The 20047-nt window shown below is 36.2% G+C and overlaps 1 protein-coding gene across 1 annotated transcript in view; it reads left to right on the forward strand.

Moving 5' to 3' along the window:
* The first annotated feature begins 225 nt into the window (after positions 1-225).
* LOC131036426 (putative UPF0481 protein At3g02645) overlaps positions 226-20047 on the forward strand; it is a 30911-nt gene continuing 11089 nt past the window's right edge. Inside the window, exon 1 of the mRNA XM_057968314.1 lies at positions 226-441. The gene's annotated coding sequence lies outside the window, so the exon portion shown is untranslated. The remainder of the gene's footprint in view (positions 442-20047) is intronic.

A 20047-nucleotide genomic window follows, 5' to 3' on the forward strand; every position in this document is an offset into this window, starting at 1 on the left:
TTTAATAATTAAATTTTCATTATTTGTATTTCTATTATTGTTAAACCATAAAAATACTATATTTTATAAATTTAATTTTTTTTTTTTACAGTACCATTTTCTAGTGGAAATTAGCCACTGCCATTTTCCACGGCCGATGCGGTCGTGTTCAAAACAGCTTTCAACAGTAAAATTCTGCTATTCGATGGACCGCGCAAGTGCTCTGAGACAAAGAGTACGGTTATAATAATAACTTTACAATTATTACCATTCTTTCATATTGTTGGAAGACATACATATGCTTCTCGTGGGTTTCGGGAGTAGGAAAGGGCTATGAACAACCTCACCAATAACCAGAGCCATTAACAATGCGCAGCTCTGAAATTCGTATGCTATCTGTAGAAGGTTTCCAAAACGTGAGGTTCTGAGAGTTTATCCTGCAGCTTCAGCTTGGAACACCAGGTACAGCATATATTTATTTTTTCAGAGTTAAATTATAAATATAGAATTCTTATAGGTTTTAGATTTAAGGATAAGTTGTTTTTTATAATAAATAATAGTTTGTTTTTTTTCAATTAGACTGTATATATACTTGTATTAAGAATAAGATCAAATTTTATGATAAATCATCAAGATAATTTAAAGTTTTTTCTTTTATTTTATTTTACTGGTTGCTTGTGGTAGATCTAGTTTTGTTTCCACTATGTTTACTAGAAACCCAAACTGTAAATAAAATTAGAAAATCACACAAGGAAAAAGTTTTCGAATCATTGTAACCTAAGTATTAAAGCCTAATGAAAAACTGATCTAATGCTATGAAATGATGGGAAACTCAGACAGCGAAACGAAATTTTGTTCGCAGGTTTTTTTGTTTTTCAATTTTAAAATGTGAACGTATGATAAGATTGAGATTTTGTTTTTTATAAGGTATTCTTCAGGCTACTGAATCTAATGGCTACCTATTTTTGAAAAGTTAAGAAATAAGAAAATAATTCAATTAAAGAAAAAAGAAATTTTACAAATTAAGTGAATTCTGATAATAATATCATACTTTCACTTGTTGTGGAAAATATATGTCACTTATGGTTCTGTAATAAATGTTTCAAAGGCACAATATTTGCTCAAAGTTTTGCAAATGAGATTGCATGCTAAGTGGATTTAACTTTGGAGAAAATTCTGCTGTTAAACCCACTGGAGTTGTAGTACTGGGATGGGGAACTCCCAAAAGGACCAATGTTTCACCTCATGGATGCAATGAGTTCTAAGTGGACCATTCATTCTCATAAAAAATCGATTCTTGTGAATCACTATTCATGAAACTTTTGAATCAATAAATTTGACTTGAAAACTACACAATAGAATCTTGATAACAAATTTATATGTCACCGTGACAGTACAGGGTCAAACACCTATAAACCCAGCTGTTGACAGTCATACCAAGCAGAGCATTCGTAGACCATAGCAGTTAGGGTCAAGAAAGAACAATATAGCTGGAACTTAAAACCGTCTATCATCTAACGAGGCAGAGTTGGAGGAAGAAGAACCCAACTGTAGAGAATCCATGAAGAGAAGATGCATCAACACTCAAAACCATTTTTCCAAACGAGTCTATTTTGTTCACTGTTTCCCTATAGCTGGAATTGCACACCCTGAACAGGCCTTTTGACATGTATAGCAGGTCATGGAAAACAGATGCTTTCCTCTAGGTAGCCAAAACTGACAAAATAGAGTTGCCACATTTTTTTTTTTTTTTGAAATACTAGCAAAATACCCATTGTTATCTCGAGCAACAATAACTCAAGCTCGAACAGAAGATCTTCATGGTGGTAGCAGATCTATTTATTGCTTTCAATTGAGATTTATAAAACAGAAAATGGTGCTCGTAAGTTCTGTTTTACGGTTGCATTCAAAGAAGTGAAGAAAGAATTAGGAGAATATTGTTGGGTATATGAAGCCCAACGGTCATATGATTATTTGCCTTATCCAAACTCTTCGTCTCATGCCTGACTATATGTATAAATATATGTGTGCAGTCTGTGTGTTGGACGTAATATTGATATTGGTGAATAAGATAATTCCCTGCTTGAGAGTGGGTGTAGCCTATATGGTGAACCACTATAAATTCTTGTTTCTCGTGTCCTTGACGTATTTTTACTTTCTGCTGTTTTGAGTTGTTTATTTATGTTTTTCCTCTGCCCATTTGAATTAACAATTGGTATCAGAACAAGGTTAGGTTAGCAGAGATGGAAAGGTAGATAGATAGAGGATTGAAAATTCTCAAGAAGATGCAGGAGTTCGAAGTTAGAAAAACTAGTTGCATCAAAGAGTTTTTTGCAAATTTAGATTTAGTGGAAAGTAAAATTGTGCAAGTGAAGGCTAAAACGAAGCGTCGTGTACATTGGTGGGATGGTTGGACGAAAGAGGAGAACTCAGTTGAAGAGAAGAAACTTAGGAAATTGCGGGAGGAAGAGTGTATGCCATCGGAGAACCTAGTTGAATCTGCTATTGACTCCCAAGATGAGGAGGGTGCAGATTGAAGAGAGATAACAGAGCAAGGAAGCATGGGAATAATTGTGGCTTCGGAGAGCTCTGCAAATGACATGGCCTTAGTGAAGATGAAGAGGCACTCCCATGACGATGATGACGATAACAGACTCAGGTATTCTTCTTCAAGGGATGACAAACAACACAGATAGGAAAGATCATCTGGAGGTCCAATCTGTTGCCCGTCTTGGAGACGAGGAGGCCAAGCGGCAAGTTAATTTGATTGAAGCTGAAAATGATAGCAAAGTTGTTTGTGTGTCTGATTCAAGAAAGGAAAGGGAAACGAGGGACAGTTAAGATTTGTCTAGCGATAGTGATCTGCAGAAGAAGGTGACCTATTACCAGTATGGAGAGAAGCGATTGAAGGGGCAGGTGCTGTCTTCCACCTAAAAATTTGCCAATGAAGGTGGAGGGCCGAATTTCCAGAGTGCATGGAATGGTGCCTTTTTTGGCATGCAAAAGGGTGCTTCCAATGGCGGTATAATTACCCTACGAAGCAAGCAGTTGTGGCGGAGGCAGGTCGTAGGGTCGTTAAAGAGAAAGTGGTGGGAGTCGATCTGGGGACCTCGTGTTCAGCTGTGGCGGCCATGGAAGGAGGGAAACCTACGAATGTTGGCACGGTATTTTCTGCAGACGAGGAAGATAATAATATGAACATTATAAGCCAGAGTCAATGTGTTCCAAAAGTGGACAATGAGGCAGCCGTGAGAATTGGGAGTGATGTGCGTTGGTTCTTCATGCCTTGGAGGTTTACAGGACGTGGTGGGAGATTGATAGGTGGCTCTGGCAGTTTTGCAATGAAAAGAACAACGAAGAGAAGAAAGAAGAGAGTGTTGGTCAGAGCGTCGGTGAAGGACATCATGTTCGACCAGGATTCGGGTGCAGCTTTGCAGGTTGGTATTGATAAACCGACCAATGTTGTAGATGTTACATTTGGGTCTCGAAGGCGGAATGTTATGTTCGACGAATTTGGATGCCGAAGGTAGAAAATGATGAAGTCACAGGTCGGGAACTACCATTTGATTTGTGATTTTCTCAAGCTAGAAAGGTGGGTGAAACCAATGATGTGGCCGGATCAGGAGTTACGCGAAGAGGGTTTTGATGCACATATGACCTCTAATGGTGGTTGCATGTGTGCTACTATAGATCGATATGAGAGTGTTTTGGATGTAGTCAAGCAAGACTAGGATGACACCCGCATGACTAGGATGACACCCGCATGCAGATGGACGAGGTGCTTTCAAGTGTGGCAAAGTCCATAACAAATTTTGCGGTGACAAACCTGGTGGACATCATGGAGGTGTTGTCAGTTTTGTTGCACGATTAAGGAAGAGCAATTTTGAATTTGTGGAAGGACCAAACTAAACTCAACCTTCCTGATGAAGACATTTTTTACTCCGATTTAATTTGGAGAAGATTAATCCAAAGTAATCCAAAGTGTGTGTGAGCAAAAGTTTGCCAAGCTAAAATCTTGCTGGCTGGTTCTAATGTGAAATCAAAATCAATGTATGGTTGTGTCTGTTGGCCTTCCGGGGAGAGTGTTGGGTATATAAAGCTCAAAGATCACATGGTTGTTTACCTTCTCCAAACTCTCCAAACTTTTCATCTCATGTATAAATATATGTATGCAGTCTATGTGCAAAATGTAATATTGATATTGATGAATAAGATAACTTCCTATTTGAGAGTGAACATAGCCTATATGGTCCAACATAAATTCTTGTTTCTCGTATTTTTATTACTTTCTGCTGTTTTCAGTTTATTTATGTTTTTCCTATGCTCGTTTGAATTAACAAATATGGGGTTGGAATAGACTGTTTTAAAATTTACCAAATAAACACCCTATATATGGTGGGAAAGTGGCCACTGGAAATGGCTCACGCCTAATATTTTTTTGGGGAAGTGCCTACTGAAAATGTGTCACGCCTGATAGTTTTTGGTTGAAACGGTGTTCGCTAACGCCTGAAGAAAAGCGTTCAAAATGTATCACGCCTGATAGTTTTTGGTTGAAACGGTGCTCGCTCGCGCCTGAATTTTTTTTGACTTGCAATCAATGTTATAAGGATGGAAAAATCTCGAACGATATGTCCGAATGAAAGGCGCAAAAACACAACATTATAGTAAACAACATTTAGATGGCATATGGTTCGTTTAGGTTAAGATTGTCTATATAAATTTCTCATCAGAGCTTTTATTCAAAATTACTAATTTTGGTGGATGGCATGTGGTTCATGGTTGTGAAGTATGCATGAATCATGACAGCGAAAGTGTTATAATTGACACATAATGTTTGACATGTATCCAAAATACGAAATCATAGACAAGGCACATAAACTGTTTGACAAAATGTCTCAAAGAAATTTGATCATATGGCATGCAATTTTTGCATGATAGGCACAAAATGAATTTTATTGTGCCAAATGGATGGTTAAAAACAAATTAAAGGTATCTCACAGTATTAAAGGATAGAGAAATATTTGTTTTTTATATTGGCGACCGCCCTGATAGGAAAATATGTGCCAAAATGTAGAAGCACAGAAAAAGTATGTCTACTGTTTGACATAATGTCTTATGGTAGAACACGCAATGGTCATGTTGAACGGGCTTTAGAATCTTTAGAAACATGTCAATCGAGTACATGGCCATTTGCAGCTCGATTCACCAAAACAGTTAAAAAAATATATTGGTATTGGACTCTCCAATCGAACTCATTTTCATGGTGATGTTTTATAGAATTATAGTTTCTACATTACCAGAGAACATCAATTCCAATTCTAACTAAAGAGTAGCAATGTAATGAGTTGATTAGCATCCGGCAATTGTTCTTCTCTGATTTCAGTTGTCAGGTGAATCCAATTCACCTCACCAAGATGAACAGTTGTCATGGCTTCAAGGTTTCTCTGTTTTGAATTTTCAACAGGGTCTCTACTAACACCTCATTACAGAACAATGTTTACCCCAAGTGGGCTTATCTCTATAACGCATTTTCAAAGTCAGAGACGAATTTCAGTGCACAATAGTGGAAACATTTTCTGTTTCAGATGAAATATTTATTGTTTTTGGAATAATAATTTCAAGAAATTCTGATATATTATAGAGCAGGAAAAAAAATTGGAATTTCTCAAAAAAATATTATTCATTCAGCTGTGTGATATGTTTGGTGACTCTTGAAAGAAGCATTGTCATATTTTTTGATTGGAACTTCTGCACAATAAATTTTATCCATTCCTCGAGTATTTGTTTCTATAGCTTACAGGTGGCATCCCCAGAAACTTTCATAAAATATAAGTATCAGAAAATACACAAGAAATATAAATATTTTAAACTAATGTCTTTTCTAGCATTTATAACTGAAGCCTTAATTCTGAGGAGAGAGATCCAAGAATTTCTGTATCTATCTCTGTTGATGCTTGGTTGCATTCTGGAGTGAACGGGCATGAGAAACATGAGGGAGGGCAGAAAACATTAATGCCGAATGAATGAATTTACTTTTGGAGACAAGTAAATGATAATATAAGTTTCTAAACAGCCAAATCACACTCCAAGTCTCAGTTATGATATAGTGAATCCTTTGAATGGAATAGGCACTTTGTTTAACTCTTTTCTTTTCTGTTTTTTTTGAAATAGTGTGCAAGCAATTTGTAGAATCTTTTGGTTTGTAAGAAAATAAAGAAGTTTCAAATGTGGAGCCAAGTACTCTCAAACAAGAAAATCTCCTTCAAATAAGAACAGGATTGTATATAATATCATAATCCTGTCCAAAATATAAAGTACCCACTAGCAGGGGAGATGACAGGAGCGTCAATTCCCTTGCGAAAGGGAAGAAACCATCTTTCTCTACCCGTCAATGTTGGACCTTGTTGACATGTCACTCAAGTAGTTTCCTCTGACATGCTGGAAACATGCTAGCTGTATAATTCTAAAATGGATAGACAGGATCCTTCATGATTTTGGAAAGTGGGTTTAAATGAACAAAAAATCTATTTCAGTACTCTCTTGATACAATATTATTGACATCATAGATGCAAGTGATATAAGACATAAAAGCAGTGTTGAAGAAGCATTTCAAATAAATCAGAATTCAAATCCACAAGCTGTATGAGGAAGAACAAAGTCACAAATGCATATTTTTTTCAAGGCTCCACAAGCACAATTTTCAGGCAAGACTAAGATATATCTGTAATCAGTAGCGAAGACATACATAGCAAGCTAGATCCTGAGGATAAGGGGACCAGAAAACCAAATGAGCATTAGGTTTTAGCAATTATAGATTTTTTTCAAAATTATAGAAAATTGTATATAAACAACTAAGCGTAACCATTTTGTACCTCCTTTCAATGTAACTGCTAATTTATTTTATTTTTACTGGATTAAGAAAAAGTAACAGCAACGTAAAAAGACGTTGTAAACAACAAAATAAAAGGATTATAAGAGACCAGTAAATAAGTACAGTAAGGAGAAGGATGTCTTTTGAACAGAAAAGAACAGAAGTTCTGAGAAGTGCAGAGAATGTTTTACGATAGCAATAGCAGCTGCGTGTTTGCAGGGAGCAGCAGATAGTTCCAGAAAGCGAAGGAAGGAATTCTGAGTAGCTCTAAATTGTGATCTATGAGTGGATGATTAGTTGTAGCTCTAGATTATTGCAGTAGTTCGTAATCAGTTCTAAATCATTTTGTAAAAGTTATTTTGTTATTGTTTGCATTTTGTATTCTTAGCTGATTAGGAAAGAGGAAGAGTCCATGAGTTTATTTGGGGATTCAATTTCTAAGAAAGAGTGGAACCTATATTTAGTTAAAAAAAACTGACAAATAAATGAAAATAGAATAGTTAGGGAAATAAAAAATGGAATAGTGGGAGAAATGAATAGGATTTTCCAATCTAGATTTAGTCTATAATAGTTATAATAGTTGCGATAGTGGAGAAATTAAGAAGTTTCTATCGTTAATTTTGTCAACATTTATAATGCTTAAAGTATGCCTTGGTGAATATACATCTGCTAATTGATCTTCATACTTGCAGAAGTCTAAACAACTTTCACCATTGTTCGCCAACAAAATGATTTTCAGTATCTATTTGCTTGCTTCTTTTGCTTTTTATGACAATGCAATTGTTGATTTATTCTCACAAAGATTGGCGTTGACTCATACATTTGAAGTAAATCTATCAATACTTTCACTTTCCTCATTCAAACAACTTGACATGTTGATGTGGTTACAATATACTCTGTTTCAACCAATGAAAGCGTAACTTCTAGTTGTTTTTTAAGTTGTTTATTTGATGACCACGAGATTACACTTTTTCATAATGGAAAACATATCTGAAAGTACTCTTTCTATTATCAATGCTACCTACAAAATCATTATCAATATATCCAATCCAACAAAAATTATAAGTTAATTCTATATCCTAGTGTTCCTACCACATATCTCAATTTTCTCTTTTTAATTGACCAATGTGAGCCTTAGGTGACTCCATGAATAGTGAGATTAGAGGAAACATCCAACTAATATTTTGAATATTATAGAATCAACATTAGATCTTTTGTCTTATGTGTCAGTTTTAATTCCTGTAGTAACTCATGTAGGTGTTGGATTACAATTCAACATTTTAAACCTCTATAATGTTCACATCTTTTGCATATTTAGACTAATAAATGAAAATTTACTTATTTGTTTGAACCATTTAAATGCCCAAAAAATACCTCATCAATCCTAAATTTTAATCTCAAATTCTCTCTTCATTGCTAATTTAAATGTATCTACAAACAAATTTCTAATGAAAATCAAATAATCAACATATAAACATACAATCAAAACTTGACCTTCTTTTTGATTTTTGTGTATAATTTAGACCCATTACTTCTTTTGCCAAATCCATTCTTCATCATGTATGAACCAATCTTTTATACCACGCTCTCTTGTTGCTTGTTTGAGACCATAACGAGCCTTCTTAAATCTTTAAAACTTGTTTTCATATCCATGAATTTCATTGCCTGCTGGTTGTTTTATATAAACTTCGTCAACTAGAAAACTATTTTAAAATATATCTAATTAAAATCCATTTTGATAAACTTTCGAATAATTTTGTATGCAAAAACCATTTGAACAGTATAAGTTGACAAACTGGAGCAGATGTTTCACTATAATTAATTCCTTGTTGTTGTGCATAATATTTTACTACTAACCTTTCTTTATGTTTTTCAATTTTTTTTGAGCATTAAATATGGTTTTATAAACCCATTCAAATCCTATGCAATCCTTACCTTAAAGTAAATCAACTAGCTCAGATATTTGATTTCTCTCAAAAGACTCCATCTCTTCATTCATAGCTTTCATATTCATAGCTTTCATCTAATGGCCCTCTTTAATTGATTCTTCAAAATATGCAAGATCACAAGTAAAGAAAGAAAAAATTGAATATAAAACTAATTTACCTTCTCTTTCTTCTCTTCTCTCATAAATCTCCTTCAAGATTTGTGTTTTCCTTAAGCTCCTTATAGGTTTAGAATCATTACTTTGTATATGGGAGAATATTTTTTTACCTTGTTCAACATTTCATGGAATTCTTGTTGGATTGCTTAGTGGAATTGGTTTATTAGTTTGCACATTGTGATCTTCAGCTTCATCATTCAGGAGTATTGATGCTCCAATCATAAGTTCTTTTTATGAATTTTTCCACCTCATGCTTCTTCTTCTTTACACTCTACATCTTTGCTAACTTACCTTCATTGTAATGGGATTAAATAGTTTATAATCTTTTGATTCTTTACTATATGCAATAAAAATACATTTCTCACCTCCATCATCAAGTTTCCTTCTTATTTCAAATGGCACAAGAGAATATGCAACATAATAAAAAAATTTGAAATGATGTACACTATGTTCCTTACTTTGTCATTTACACTTTTTGTTGCGCTTTTGTTTAAATTGTACATTGCGCATGCTACTTCTTGTACCCAATATTCAATTGGTAAATGTTTGTCCTTACACAAGTTTTTGGCCATCCCCATGATAGTTATATTCCTCTATTTTTCTTACATGATAGTTGATGCAATAACATGAATTGACAAGACATAACAATATTAAAATTTATAAAAATACACCTGCATGCACATTGTTTTAGCTTATTGCTCCATAATACTCAAATCTAATGGTACTTTCTCCACAGTGCTTGCTCAATGAAGTGATAGGATTGTGATGGATGCAAAACAATTAGAAATGATGCCTTTATATAGGGATCTCAAATTATTTCCTATTTTAGGCCGACTTTCAACAATCATATTAAAATATCAGGATCTGATAACAACACTATCTGCCATCCACTTGGTGCATCTATTTAAGTGCTTCACACCACATTTATTCATCTAGATTTGTCTTCAAAATCTTTGTAATTTTTTTTATATCATGACTATTTTGTTGCGTGTGACACTCAATTGACGTGTGTAGGAGATTGTCTATTGATGTTAGTGGTGGGACATTGTAGAATATTCTTTTTGTGTGCCCATTATTGACCAATATTCTACAAATTTAATAGATAAATCACATAGTTTTAAGAAATCAAGATGAGTTCACTCTTAACTCAATAATAATTAGTAAGATGTGTAGTGGTTTTACAATTGTAATTGAGAGACTATATCATTAATTTAAACTCTATCTCTTTCTTCTTTTCATTCGTTATTTTTTTAAAACTGTTTTTATTTTATCATTATAGAGACTCGAGTAAGTTATATTGTGACTAGTTAAATTACCATATTAACTATCACTACTTGCAATTATTCAACCCATAAAGAATGGTTATATAATTTTGTTCTATTTGATCTTTTGATAGTGCTTATTATTTTAAATAAAATATATTTAAAAGGAGTTTGATAAAGGTAAAATATGAAGAGATCCATATATGTTATTTTTGGTTCATAATGATTTTATTTTTCTATTTTCATATCCTTACTTTGATGGTGCTAGATATATTTTGAAATATACTAGTAACATTTAGAGGTATAATTGTACTTCTTTAGATATAATATATTTGACTACTTTAGGACTTCAAATGTGATAAGTATGAGATATTTTTCACAAGTCAAATTATAAAATTGTATTTTTGAGTCAAACTCAGTGACCCATGTTTCATGAGTAGAGGTTCATAAGAACCCATCTCTCATGAGAATGAATGGTAAAATAACAACTCATTGTGTCTAGGTGATGCTTACAGAGGTAAAGCGTTTGGCTTTCACGATAGGTCAGCCATCCCAATGCTACCAACCCATGGCGAAGCATGTAAATTTCACTCTTGATTACTTTTGACCTAAACAACTTGAGCCTCTTAACCTCATAATGAAATCCTATCCTTATCTTATAAAAAATGGAAAAATGAGATGATCATATCCTTGAGTAAGCCTAGAGACCATACACCCATGATATTCCTCCTCATAATGGATCTAGTATTCTTCCTACACCTTCTACATCATTCCAATATATGCCTCAATTTTGTCTCCTACTTCATATAAATGGAAGCACTTGGCATCAAGTCGCTCTCAACCTATTCGAGTGTCTTCCATTCCTCCTCTTTTAAGAGAGGAAAAAAATCTTATGTCCATTGATCCTCAACTTTCACAAGATTCGGCTAAAAACTAAAATGAATTGTTGTGCAAGAGTGTTGTCATCGATTTCAGCATTGTCAAAATCGTGAGGCAGCCCTATAAAACGGGTCCATTTCACACCTCGCATCCTTCAAGAAAGATTAATCAACCTCGTCGATTAGTCACTTTTTATTTTTTTCTTTATGTTTGGTCGTTTAGAAGTTAGAAAGTTTTTATGTTTGACTGACAAGTTGAACTTTAAAGTCCAACCTTCAATGAGTCATGTCAGCATATCAGAATTTAAAGTCTGATGTGCCAGATTCCCTTGTGTTAAGTGACTGACAGGTCAAACTTTAAAGTTCAACCAATAGTCAGGTACATCAGCTACCAATACTGTCATTTTGATCTTTTTATTTGGGAATGCGGCAAAAGAAAATTGTGCATCCTTAATCTGACCTATTAAGGGGACTTGCTTGTTATCCATGGAAAATCATCTACCAAACATCTTAGTCAAGGTTCAACCAAGAGCATTTGTAACTTTTGCCGGCATTACATTGCCAGATGTTCTAGAATCAATTACACAATTACTTAGCTTATGACCATTTATCAACACGGAGATATAGAATGCTTCTATCTTTTCTATAGGAGAAGGAGAACTCACTAATTTATTTTAAGATGTGTTAGACTTGGGAGGATTACTTGGGGAAGTGTCTTTCTCTTTTTACAAATTTGACCAAACGATCAAATTGATTCGGATTGGATCTCCAATAGTCTACCTCAGACATTTGTACTTTGGTTTTCCTATCATGATCTATAATATCAAATGACTAAAAAGAAATCATCAAAAATTGGTTAAGGTTCTCATTTTGAGAACTTGAAACATTAGGTACACTGGTCTTTGATGCAGGTGCAGAAGAATTAATAGGTGCGTAAAAATTTGCAGCAACCGAATGAGCACTTACATTTTTATACTTTGCATTGTCCTTTGGAATGGAGTTGTCCTTTGGAGGATTTGGTAAAGGAGTTCCACGCTTAGCAATAGTATCTAGCAAGCATTGAGAATCCTTGACTTGTGTAGAATCATCACTCTTCGCATTGATAGGCGGTTGTGCTACTTGTGCTTGCGAATGGGTGAAAACTACAAAGACATCTCCATCATGCATATCTGACACATCATCTTCTTCATACTGCATATATCTGATGTTAGAGTCACTAGCCAATTCCGCATCATCTCCTTGAAGAAAATTGGTATCTTCATCACCAAATGAAGAAAGATCAATTTGTTCAGCTTCATAATAACCTATAGCTGAATTCTGAAGTGGTGCTTCCAATGCAAGTCTCTCTGGAGCAGGAGGTAACTTGTTCTAATTACGTGCAGCATAATTGGAAGCGTTATTTGGATAAGTCCTTCTTGGAACATCACGGTAAGAAGTATTACGAAGTAATTGGTAAAATATTTGCATAATATTAACAGAGATCAAGAGATCATTATATACAAGATGAGAGACGATGTTTCCTTAGGAAACGATTGAGAAGAATAGAAACATTCTATTCTGGCTAACAGAAAACTAACAACTAAGTAAGTATTTACAGTAGATTACAATAGATAACCATTAATAGGAAATAGAAACTATCTATTATCGTAAGACCCTCCCTTAATGGTTAACCTATCCACTACACCAAGCTGTCCTCTGAATTTGACAAACTTATCTGGACCAAGTGGCTTGGTGAGAATGTCTGCAGTCTGATGCGCTGTAGGAACTTACTGCAAGTCTATGATCCTGTTTTCAACCAGCTGCCATATGTAATGACAATGAACATCTACATGCTTGGTTTGTTCGTGTAAGACTGGATTCCGGGATAACTTGATAACGCCATCATTATCAACAAACAAAGTGGTCGGGCTTGCTGGTGACATCTGCATATCCCCAAGCATCCAATGAAGCCAGAAAAATTCACAACCTGCCTTAATTGCCCCTCTGTATTTGGCCTCTGTAGAGGAGAGAGAAACAACCCGTTGCTTCTTACTAGTCCATGTGATGACACCAGATCCCAAACTAAACACATATCCAGAAGTTGACTTTTTATCGTCAACAGAGCCTGCCCAATCTGAATCTGTGAATCCACTAAGTCTCAGATTAGAACTCCAAGAGTTAATAATTCCATAATCAGTAGTTCTCTTCACATAACGAAGCACACGCTTTGCGGCCATCCAATGATCAGTCTTGGGAGTTGTCATAAAGCGTGAAATGTAGCTGACTATGAAGCTAATATCAAGTCTAGTAGCAAAGAGGTAGATGAGACTGCCTACTAGTTGCCTGTATGTAGTATCATCAACGGGAGGAGAATTAGACTTGGCTGATAACTTCAAACCTTTCTCCATAGGTGTAGATGCAGTATTGCAATCCTACATACGAAACTTGTCTAATAGAGCCCTAGCATATTTAAACTGAGAAATGAATATACCAAAAGGCTGCTACCAAACCTCAAGACCGAGGCAATAATGCATGAGCCCAGGGTCAATCATGTCAAAAGACTGGTATAAACTCTATTTGATTCCTTGAATCAAAGATGTCAAACTATCGGTGATGATCAAATCATCCACATAAATGACCAGAAGGATGATATCACTGTTAGTAGTCTTGATGTACAAGTTTGAGTCTGAAGAACTCCTTTTAAAGCCTTGATCACTGAGGTACTTATCAATTTTCATGTACCATGCCCTAGGGGCCTGCTTCAAACCATAGAGAGCTTTCACCAATCTGAGAACCTGGTGCTCTTTACTTGCAACCTTGAAACCTGAAGGTTGTGTCATGTAGACCTCTTCTTGTAGGTCACCATTCAGGAAAGCACTCTTGACGTCCATGTGATGGACCTTCCAGGCAAACTGTGCTGCCATGGCTAGGACTAATCTGATAGTGCTCATCTTTGTTGTAGGGTCAAAGGTCTCCTCATAATCAATGCCTTGACGCTAAGAAAAACCCTTTACAACTAAACGAGCTTTGTACTTATCCAAAGTACCATTAGACTTGTATTTGATTTTGTAGACCCATTTGCAGCCAATGGGTTTCTTCCTTGGTGGAAGATCAAAAAGGTCTAAGGTGTGATTCTTCAACAGGCTCTGGTGTTTAGATTGCATAGCCTGTTTCCTCTCTGGAATACCTTTGGTATGTCTGAGGTTCAAACACACTGTGAATGTTGGCCATGAGAGTAAAATTAACTATCCTTGTAGGTTTGCTCTTTTTTCGAGCAGTTCTCCCATCGATGAGTTCATCATCCCGAAAATAAGCAAGTGTCTTGGCCCTCCATTTAGGCCGAAGAGGAGAAGGACCAACATTAGCATTAGGAGATGTTCTATGATCAGGTTCCTCATCAGAAGAATCTGGATCAAAATTAGGTGAAGCATCTGCAAATTTGGGTGATCCTACAGGAGAAGCTGGACGTGTCTGTACAGGATTTTTTGGAGCTCTACTGGAGTTGTTGGAGCCCTCCCATCAGGTGGACCTGATGGAAGTTTAACTCCCAAATCATGAGCCTTCATAGGCTAGTCTACTGAATTAGGAAAGGAGAGACTGGCATGAATGGTCCTCGTTGCTCATCAAAGACTACATCACGACTATACAAGAGATGAGATGTCTCAATGTCGATCAAATGGTGGGCTTTGTGAAGACTATTGTATCTAGTAAGCATAAGTTTCTAGCTCTTGGCATCCAACTTGGTGCGTGAAGCATCAGGGATCCAAACATAAGCAAGAGAGCTAAAAACCTTCATATGACAGATTTTGGGCTTGCGACCTGACCAAGCCTCTTCCGGAGTCTTGCCTTTAACCGCCACAGTGGGTGACCGGTTCAAAAGGTAGACTGCAGTGTTAATTGCTTCTGCCCAAAACTGCTTCAGAACATATTTGTGGTCGAGCATGGATCTATCCATCTCAGTGATTTTTCTGTTTCGATGTTCAACTACACTATTCTGTTGTGGTGTGTGGGGTGTGGCTAACTAGCGCTCGATGTCATGAATATCACAGAATTTAGAGAATTCATTAGAACAAAATTCCCCCCATTATCTGATCTAAGAACAATAATAGATTTCCCAGACTATTTTTCAACTAGAGGTTTAAACTTCTGAAATACAGTAAACACTTTTGATTTCTTTGCAAGAAAATAGACCCACATTTTTCTACCGAAATCATCAACAAACAATAGAAAATACTGGGACCCAAGAACAGAAGGAGCACCCATAGGGCCGCAGATATCAACATGAACAAGCTGAAGTACCTGAGAAGCCCGCCATGAATCACCACTTTTGAAGGGTGTGCGATGTTGCTTCCCAGCCTGGCATGCATCACAAACTCCAATTTGTTGAGTCTGAATCTCTGGCAATCCAAGGACAAGCTATTCCCTAGAAATCTTAGAGATATAATGCACATTTAAGTGCCCATACCGTTGATGCCAAAGAATACTGACAAAAGACTGCTGAGTAGCCATAGCTAGGTCCTGAGAAACACGAGAATCTGCAAGTCTGAAAAGACCATGATCCTCAAGCCCAACTGCAACAATTGAATGAGTCTCCCTATCAGTGATAGTGCACTAATGTGAACTGAAGGTGACATCCAACCATGGAGAGTGTTGGAGCATCTGACTGACTAAGAGTAGATTTAGTTCCATCCCTGGAACGTGGAAGACATCGAGGAAAATGAGATTCCTCCCAATAGATTGAATCTGAATGTTGCCTTTATCGACAACTATGTATTCTTCCCCACCACCAAAAATAACAGAATCTAAATAAGGATGGTAGTTAGTGAACCAATCTCGACGGTGGTTGAAATAACGAGAGGCACCTGAATCAATGTACCAGGCAGACGATTTGACATGATCTGTGGGTCTTTTAGCCATGAAGGCGTAAAAGGCAGATTTTGTCTCCTCAGTGTGCTTTACACTGTTCGCTTTGGGCTACGAACTAGATTGCTTAGATTGGGAAGCTAAGAAATTTCAACATTCAACCTTCATGTGACCATACTTGTGGCAGTAGTTGCATTGAATGTTCTTTTTCTTGGAGCCTTCTGAGACAAGAGCAGAGGGTTTCTTGTGAGAAGACTGCTGAGAATGAGACTTGCCCTTATCCTTGTGAAAAGATTTAGCAGCAAAGGCTTGTTCGGTGGAGGTGGAGGTGGAACTGCTACCGAACTGTTGTGTCCACCTATCTTGTTGAAGCAGAAGTGTGCAAAGATCTGTGAACTTCAGATCAACACCAGTAGAAGTGATGTTGAGAGTTTCAATAAAATGTTCGTAGGGCTTGGGTAAACTTTTGAGGGTGATTACCACAATGTCCTCTTCCTCCATCTTGCGTCCAATGGTAGGAAACTAATCACGAATTTCCTGAATCCTATTCAGGTGATCCTAGAGAGATTTCCGCTCATCCATGACAATAGAAAACAGAGTGTTCTTGAGAAAGAAAGCCCTGCTTTTATCAGAAGTCTTATGTATGGTTTTGAGATGCACCCATATCTCGGTAGCTGTTTTGCCGGATGCAATCTGAGGGAGCTGATCATCAGCTACAGATAATTTGAGAAGCATCATTGACTCCTGATTATGCTGGTCATAAGTAACCTGATCAGGACCAGCTATTGTCGGACATGAAGTAGTACCCAAAACCACTTGATCATTGTCGCCATATTCGAAGATGGTGAGCATCCGCTACTTCCACGTGCTATAATTTTGACCATTGAACTTTTGAATTTGATCGAGCAAAATATTTGTTAGAGATGCCATTGCACGAATTTTAGTGAAAACTGAGAAGGCACATACTTCAAGGAAAAATGTTGGAGGACCCAAGAAAAGTGAAGAGGTACCCAAAAGAGAGCTTGAAAAACCCAGAAAGAATGTTGTCAAAATCTGGATCCACTGGCCCAAAAATCGAGGCACCCGAAAAAATCGGACGACAACCCAGGTGAGTTCTCGAAAACCCCATCACGAATTTGCAAGCAGAAAAAAATTCGGCTAAATTTGAAGGGTTAAAAACCCTAGCTGAGTTACAAAAATGTGGGTTTTTTTTTTTTTTAAGTGCAGAGACACCAAAAGAAAATGCCGAAACCCTAGCAAAAAGGCTTCGCACACTGCAGACAAGGCAACGCAGGCTAAAGAAGGTCGTCACGGCAGTAGAAGAGTCTTTACGTGCAGAGAAAGGTCAAAAAAATTCATCGCATGAGACATAAGGGATGCCGCAATCGGAAAAAATAATGTCGCGCGAGCTTGAAACAAAATGTTGTTGGGGACACACAGAGGTCGCGGACAGACGAAACACTGAAGCAGATGTCACATAGGAGTTACAAAACAGAGATCCTCCATGCTGAATGCGGGCACAAACGTGGGCATGAACGTACAGAAAAGAAAACTTTGCGATAGCCCCTACACAAAAACGTGAATTATAGATCCTCACACACAAACGTGTATTACAGGAAAAAAAATCCACCCAAGATCAGTACCGCTCTTATACCATATTACGAAGTAATTGGTAAAATATTTGCATAATATTAACAGAGATCAAGAGATCATTATATACAAGATGAGAGACGATGTTTCCTTAGGAAGCGATCGTGAAGAATAGAAACATTATATTCTGGCTAACAGAAAACTAACAGCTAACTAAGTATTTATAGTAGATTACAATAGATAACCATTAACAGGAAATAGAAACTATCTGTTATCGTAATAAGAAGTATTTCCTTGTGAGGAAATTTGCTTCTTAAGTGCTAATAACTCATTCTCTAGCTTTTGAATCATAGGATCAGAAGAATTTGTTGAAGAAGGTGATGAATCAATAATTTGATTATTCCTAACCTTGTCAGGATCCTTTCTTATCTTACCAGCAAGGATAAGATCATCTTCAATTGATATGGCCATCTATTGTGCAGTAGCCAAATCTGCAGGATTATCCCTACGCAAGAGAAAACTTACTTCTGGCAATTGAGCATTAATAAAGAAACATTTCAAATTTCCAGCAGTAGGTTGAGATGTCATTGGAATGTGATTATGCAACTTATTGAACTTTGCCATAAATTATCTCATGGGCTCTTGTATTTTTTTTTTTATTTGAGTCAATTGCGCTAAAAGTGCATGATCATCTTCAACAGGCTTAAACCTTGCATTAAACCTTGTTTTGAGGCTGACCCAATTTGTAATACAATTATTTGGAAGATGATAAAACCAATCAGCAGTTGCACCTTGTAAAGTTTCAATTAACAATCTCATAGAAACATCTTCATGTTCAACACCAAGAACACCACATACAATATAAAAAAGAAGTGATGTGCTCATCAGGATGTTGAGCACCATCTCCCAAAAATTTAGGCAAATTATTTCTTGTGCCTTTTGGAAGTTCATGTTAAGGTGTCGTTAGGCTCAAAGGGCCAAACATAGTACCCCAAGGACCCGGAGCAGCCATCCTCAATAGATTATATGGTGGTATTACGAAACGATTTGCAAGTGGAACAATGGAAACTTGCAAACTTGACACCTCACTTGGTATAGGAGATCGTTGTGCAGTAGGAGGAAAACTTCATGTCCTCTACAAAGGAGATCGTGTCCGTGGAGGAGTCACAAAAGGGAAATTATGTTACTGAAAAAACTCAAAGGTAGGATCAATAATTCTTGCTGCTCGTTGTCCACGAGTGTAACTTCGATCAGCCAGATTAAAACTTTGAGAAAATCAGCAATACATATATTAAAATGAAGAGCGCATTGCAACCCAAAAAAGAAAATATTGGTTGCACGTTCAATCCCCAACAGAGTCACCAAAAAACTACTGGGTGAGTATTTTGTCACCAGCATACCAATGACAAAATATGTATTTCACACACAGCTATGCTGAAAAATTAGTCTCTCCTCTCAGCAAGGGAAGGTTCCCTTCGAAATTTCTTCTCTAATTAACAAGAAACTAAAATCTGTGGGTAATTTTTGGGCATATAACTCTTTTTTTTCAGAGTTTATGTATTTTCCCTCCATTTGTTACAATTCTTTATCACTTATGATACTAAAAAAAATGAACAAACTGATTTTATCAATTACACCAAAACTTACAATCAAGAAGCACAAAGTCTTTCTTAAATGTAATTCTAACTAAACTAATGATCACAAATGCTAAGAAACTAAACTTGTAGCTCAAAGTCTTCAGGTATAATTTCCCAATCCTTAAAACTACAAGTAATAGCAGCAATACAAAGCCTACCACTAATCCCTTAACGTCAAAAAATTTTCCAAATATATTGTTAGCTCAAAGTCTACTCAACACATTTGGAAATCTCTTTCAATAACATAAACAAATTTACCAACAAAACTCTAATGTATATAAGAATAATTGTGAGAACTAAACATAGGAGTAATTCCAATCACAACCACAATTTTTTGCTTACTCAAAGTTGAGGTCTAATGGATTGCTTTCTTATATTACTTTGAATCCAAATTTACCTCCAAAAAAGCTCAAAGTCTTAGTTGGCACAAAATTTTGACAAAGTTTTGCTAAGCATATCAAAGATAAATATTTACAAATGAGGCTCCTCTATATATAGAGAGGAGTAGAGAAAAAGATGGGCATCGTTGACTAATTCAACTGCACAATCCCACTTGACTACAACTACAACATAAAGGAAATATGCAACTGTGAGAAAACTTACAACATCTAAAAATGCAACTACATTAATAATGCATCTACATGAAAAACTAAGTGTCAAAAGGGGACATTTTATTCATCTTTCTCCTCCTCATTAGATATTTGGAGTTCCATGAACTTAACCAAAACAGCTTCCATCTCAGCTTTGTTCGGCATTATGGTAGAACTGGTGAGGGTGCAAACACGAGAAACTGCATCTTCAGCTTTCATGTATTTCTTTCTTCTATCTTTCAACATTGATGCAAGAACTTCAAAATTGACTTCTATCTCTAGCAACTTATCAAA

Source organism: Cryptomeria japonica, chromosome 7 (assembly GCF_030272615.1).
Source record: "Cryptomeria japonica chromosome 7, Sugi_1.0, whole genome shotgun sequence".
Lineage (NCBI taxonomy): Eukaryota > Viridiplantae > Streptophyta > Pinopsida > Cupressales > Cupressaceae > Cryptomeria > Cryptomeria japonica.